This window comes from Otolemur garnettii, unplaced genomic scaffold (assembly GCF_000181295.1).
Source record: "Otolemur garnettii isolate 467f Iridium unplaced genomic scaffold, OtoGar3 scaffold00024, whole genome shotgun sequence".
NCBI lineage: Eukaryota > Metazoa > Chordata > Mammalia > Primates > Galagidae > Otolemur > Otolemur garnettii.
This window is the reverse complement of record NW_003852419.1, coordinates 1,748,458-1,754,457: the sequence shown is the minus strand read 5'-3', so window position 1 is coordinate 1,754,457 and position 6,000 is coordinate 1,748,458. Positions and strand designations below refer to the sequence as shown.

The 6,000-nt window shown below is 41.1% G+C and overlaps 1 protein-coding gene and 1 pseudogene across 4 annotated transcripts in view; one reads left to right on the top strand and one right to left on the bottom strand.

Moving 5' to 3' along the window:
• THADA (THADA, armadillo repeat containing) overlaps positions 1–6,000 on the top strand; it is a 331,550-nt gene that overhangs the window by 263,503 nt on the left and 62,047 nt on the right. The gene's annotated exons all lie outside the window — the stretch shown is intronic.
• Positions 1–6,000, bottom strand: part of LOC100965177 — a 48,780-nt pseudogene that overhangs the window by 460 nt on the left and 42,320 nt on the right. The window contains exon 2 of the transcript XR_001161197.2: positions 1–403. This exon is cut by the window's left edge and continues 460 nt beyond it. The product of XR_001161197.2 is annotated as a 40S ribosomal protein S4, X isoform-like (transcript). The remainder of the gene's footprint in view (positions 404–6,000) is intronic.

Genomic DNA, 6,000 nt, shown 5'->3' with positions numbered 1-6,000 from the left:
TTTGTGCCCACAAAGATTTTTCTCACTTGGCACAACTTGTACTTGGCCTCTTCAGGTGTAATATGATGAACAGCAAAACGACCCTTCGTGTCATAAACCAGACGGAAATTCTCTCCAGTCTTGTCAATGCTGATAACATCCATAAAACCAGCAGGATAGGTTATATCAGTTCTGACTTTGCCATCGATCTTAATGAAGCGCTACATACAAATCTTCTTTACTTCTTCTCCTGTCAGGGCACACTTAAGCCTGTTCCTTAGGAAAATGATGAGTGGAAGACACTCTCTCAGCTTGTGGGGCCCAGTGGATGGACAAGGAGGAAACACACTGGTCAATTTATCCAGCATCCAATGCTTTGGAGCTGCTACACGCTTCAGATGCTTCTTGGGATCACGAGCCATGGCTGTGCTAGGCACGGAAAGAGGGCAAGCCCTTGTTAAATGGGTTTATTATTAACTGATTGATTGAAATACAGTTTTTATCAGTTTTTAGAATAGTAAGAATTGTTACTAAGATTTGAGTCTTATTTGAACTCATGCATCAGTCAGATGTGAATTCATTTTCTGAATTCAAATGAAATGTTTATATCGTGGGTATATGTTTATAAATATATATCTACTTCTATCATTAGCTCACCAAAGTTCAGAGTCGGAAGTATGCCACATAGACTCTAAAGCCAGATCCCAGGGTTTGAATCCCAGATCTGCTATTTACTAACTTTGTGATTTTAAGCAAGTTATTTAACCTCTTTGAGACACTTTTTCTCAATTATAAATAGGGATAAAACAACAATGACAACTGCAACAAAAAAATAGCCAGGCGTTGTAGCAGGTGCCTGTAGTCCCAGCTACTTGGGAGGCTGAGGCAAGAGAATCACTTAAGCTCAGGAGTTGGAGGTTGCTGTGAGCTTTGACACCCTGGCACACTACCAAGGGTGACAGCTTGAGGCTCTGTCTCAAAAAAAAAAAGCCAGGCAGAATTGCAGCCTGGCAGAATTCTGTTCAACCTATCAGCTTCACGCTTTCCTCATATTCTTTTTTCTTTTCTTTCTTTCTTTCTTTTTTTTTTTTTTTGAGATTGAGTCTCAAGCTGTTGCCCTTGGTAGAGTGTCATGGCATCACAGTTCACAGCAATCTCCAACTCTTGGGCTTGCTTGAGCAATTCTCTTGCCTCAGCTTCCCAAGTAGCTGGGACTACAGGCACCCACCATAATGCTGAGCTATTTTTTTGTTGCAGTTGTTTTGCTGTTGGTTTAGCCGGCACAGACCAGGTTTGAACCTGCCACTGTGTATGTGACTGGTGCTGTAACCACTGTGCTACAGGTGCTGAGCCTCCTCATATTCTTAAATAGCTTCAGGAAAGAAGGAATATCTGCTTTCCTAGGAAAACACTAATGTATGGATAACACTAATGTATAGCATACCTGGCATAGAATATCAGGAATCCACTTGATTAGGGATGCCCCTACCCCTCTGACTAATCCAGAAAAAGATCATCTTTTTTCTTATTCATTAGTTTTTCACTCATCAAATGTGCTAGCATCAAACATCTGTTGAGAGCCTGTATTTGGAAATAGACATGAATATGTTTTGGGCTTAGTAATGCATGTGATAAGGGATTCAGATGCTGTATATGAAGTATTATGGGACGCATGTGAGGCACTAGAGGAAAAAACGTCGTTTCTACTTGGGAGGACAGAAAAGCCTTTCCTAGAGGAAGAGGTGGTTGGGCAGAGGTTTGACCATAGTTGGGATTCACCAGATGGTCAAGGTGGAGGTGGGTATTACAGACAGAGGGAGGAATATGGCCACAGCCACAGGGAGGCAAATCCACACAGGCTTCAACGAACTAGGACAGGATAACTGGAATGTTAGGTCCAAGATCCAGCAGGTATGACTAGAAGTAAGGTTAGGGAGGCAGAAGCTCAGTTGTGGGAGGCCTTCTATGCCAAAGTAAGGGGCTTGGATTTAACCCTGTAAACAAAGGAGATTATTGGAGGATATAAGAGAAAGAGTGGAATCATGTGATTTTTAAGACAAGGTGGCATTTCTTCCTCTGCCCTGACCCTTATGGAAGCAAGCTCCTATTGTCGCTCAAAAAGAATGTAACTGAAAATTCGTTCACTGAATTTCAAGGGAGATTTGCCCATCTGTTGTGATAACTAGTACTGAGGGTTTGGAAAGTAGGGGGTGAGAAATGGAGGGCCACAGCAGAATTAAAGGCAGCACAGTGCTAAAAGTAGTGGTTTCAGAATGAGGGTTCCTTCTCTTATTTTCTATTTTACTAATTTTATACACATAATTTCATTTGTGTGTATATACCTGTATTTAAACATTTAAAGTATTTAAATGTGAATCTTGAAAGGGATTAGTTATTCCAAACAAAATGAAGTAATAACAATTTCCAGGAAACTTTGGGTAGAGGAGGATCTCCTCATCCCCTCTCAAATCCTATTCTATAGGTGACTTTGGAGGGCTGATACTACCTTTAAATGTCTTAGAACCACATCGAAGGGCTGGGGGCATAAACAGTGAAGGAGAAAGGCAGAGAAGATGATTAGAAAAGCTTATGGTAATGATGGGTTTTGTTTAATTCAGACTTTTATCTTAGTACTTCCCAATCATTTGAGGTTTCCTCAGCCATTAACTAGGTTTTAAAAATTCCAATCTGGGGGTTTTGTTTTGAGTTTTAAGGTGATTTAAAACCACAAGGACTCTCTGTCCCTGTATTCTTTTTCCTCTTCTGAATCCAGCTGTCATCATTAGTGTATATCAGTTTCCTGCTGGGAAGAAAATTATAGTCTCCAGCTGGAGTTGGGAGGAACAAGGAAGAAAAATGCCCAACTGCCACCAGGGCTCAGAGGCCAGGTTACAGGCTGGGAAAGGGACATGGAGACAAGAGCTTTAATTCTCATTTTAAACCCATCTTAAATTATTTGCTCTTAGGTTGGAAATTTTCCATTGAACTATTTACTGAAATACCATCTGAGACTTGACTAAATATTTACCCCTTTTACTCTGAGAGGTGGACTTTCTGTTTCTGAACTCTTATGCCCACACCCCTTAAATTTGTGTTTGTCATAGCTATTGAATTGAACATTTTCTTTTACCAAGTATTTAAACAAACATCTTACCTACTTGCACTTTCGGACTTTAGTTTTAAGCTCTCTTGGTGGGTTTACGAGTCGGTTTTTCCTTTCCTTCTCTCCATTCTATAAATTTTATGCAACTTAGTTATTTTATAATTACATGTATATGTATAACACATTGAAATATGAATCTTGAAGAGAATTAGTTAATCCAAAAGAAAGAAATGACATAATAATAATTTCATAGAAATGTTTTAGGTGAAGGATTTGTTCTCCACACTTCTCTTGTACTTAATCTTGGAAGGCAGTCTCCCTACCGCTGAAATGTGTATAGGATGCCTTTTTTTTTAGACAGAGCCTCAAGCTGTCACCCTGGGTAGAGTGCTGTGACATCACAGCTCACAGCAACCTCCAACTCTTGGGCTTAAGCGATTCTCTTGCCTCAGCCTCCCATGTAGCTGGGACTACAGGTGCCCACCACAACGCCCAGCTATTTTTTAGTTGTAGTTGTCATTGTTGTTTGGCAGGCCCAGGTTGAATTCAAACCCACCAGTTCTGGTGTATGTGACTGGCACCTTAGCTGCTTGAGCTACAAGCACTGAACCTAGGATGCCTTTTATACTGTCATTTTTAGGAGACATTATTTTCAATATCATGTTCCTTAGCATTTATTGAACACATACTCTAAGCCAAGCCCTGTATCAAGAATTTTATGTGCATCAATGAAGAAGGTGCCTTCATTTTAGACACAGGGAAACTGAAGCACAGAGAGAACTTCCGGGTATCATCTGTACTAAGGTGACATTTCTTTCTCTGCCCTGACCCTTATGGAACCTAGTTCCTATCGTCACTTAAAAAGAATGTAACTGAAAATTCATTCACTGAATTTCAGGGAGATTTGCCCAGCTGGTGTGATAACTAATACTGAGCTCTCTCTCCAGCCACCCTCACTGTGGCCTCACAGCACAGTCAGGGCCACAGTCATTCTCTTAGGGAGGGGAGCCCTAGAACCCTCCTTGTGGTCTCAACTTCCCAGGCTTCTGCCCCTGCTGCAGAACCCCCAGGCTTCAGAGAGGAATCCCCTTTTCAGGAGCTGCCAAGTCCTGGGCTTTTCTGGGGCCTCTTCTGCCTGAGTTTCTGTTTCCCTGCCCAAGGGTGTGTGAGAGCACAGGAGAGCATGCCCAGGGCTGGAGTGTGTTATTAGAAAGAGGACACTTAACTGCTGCTGACTCCACCTGCCCTTTTCCCTCTGAAAGGGGACCTATGGCCACTGTGCAAAACACTTCCCAATACCAGGCTGCTGGCGACTGAGTTTTGTGGTTTCTTTGTCATTTGGGAGTTCTAGTTCAGATCTCATCGCTCTGCCAAGCACAATAAACATTTTGTTTTAACTGGAATATAACTTTTATTATTGTTATTATTTTTCTTTAAATGCCTTAAAAGTGATCAGCCTGTGAGAGTGAAGTCAGAATCCCTAAATAGTCTAACTGCCAAGTCATTGTGCTTTGTAGATCAGCATAAGATTAGAAGAGAGGTTCTCATTTATTACTGCTTATATTTATGTAATGGAAGTTAGGTAATGCAAGCCCTCCCACAGGCCAGCTTAGATGCTGATGATGGTTAAGTGGTAAAGTCTGTGAGAAATGTTCAACAGTGCCTTGTCTTCGTAAGGCCTAACACATAAATAATATATGTGTGATATAAATAAATAGAAGGTCAGTGATATTTATGACAAATTAATTTCCTTTTCTTAAATTCCTGGGAAATATAGCTGAACAATTACAAAGAATAAAAACATTGGCATCTTACAAACACCTGCTTTGATTATTTGATCTAATTAGGTTAAATTTAACCAATTCCATCTGAACAAATTGAAAACAATTCTTATCTGTTCTTCGGTCGTGCACTTTATCGGTGTTGGATGCAGATGTGTTTAATATGACACAGTTGGTGCTATTCTCTCAGCTCTGGGTGGGTGAAGAAAGGGAATTGAGAACATATTTTAGAGTCTTCTGGAGGCTTTGTATTTCTGGGCCTACAGCTATGAAATTTTCAAGGGAAAAAAAACAGGCTTTGTGGTCAATAAAGAGTTTTCTCCCAAACACTAGGACTGTCATCTGAACTGTTGCTTGTACCAAAAGTATCTTTCTGGGAAACAGTGAGCTCCTAAAATAAGCAGATGATTCCTAACTGTCTTTCAGAAGTCAGAATATAGGATTAGATTGTTAAATTAATGTTATATTTACCCTTCCCAAGCCTGGTGCTAAGTGCATAAGCCCACAATTCTTCGGAATTTTAGAGTTTAGGGATTAGTCAGTAGGTACAGTGGAATTGGTAGCAATTATGTGACTTGCCCAAGGTCACATAGCTTTCTTGAAAAAATTGAATTTTACTGCCCATTTCTGTGACCAAAGTTAAGAACTTAATGATAGTGTGAGAATTATACTTAGTGTCTGTATCAAAGATAGAACCTTCTTTCTTAGAGAGAGAGTCTCATTTTGTTGCCCTTGATAGAGTGCTGTGGCATCATAGCTCACAGCAACCTCCAACTCCTGGGCTTAGGCGATTCTCTTGTCTCAGCCTCCCAAGTAGCTGGGACTACAGGCGCCCACTACAACGCCTGGCTATTTTTTGTTTGCAGTTTGGACCGGGCCAGGTTTGAACCCACCACCCTTGGTATATGGGGCCAACGCCCTACCCACTGAGCCACAGGCACCACCCAGTGATAGAACCTTCTTACCCACGTTCTCACCCCTAGGAGTGAAATACTGCTCAGATGAACAGCTAGGGTCTCTGAATATCTGTGATTTCAGTGTTTCTGTGTGTCCCTGCGTCCCCACTCTAGCCCTTCATCACAGATGATCTGCAACTATTTGCCCATGTCAATTAAATTACAGTATTATGCACATAGT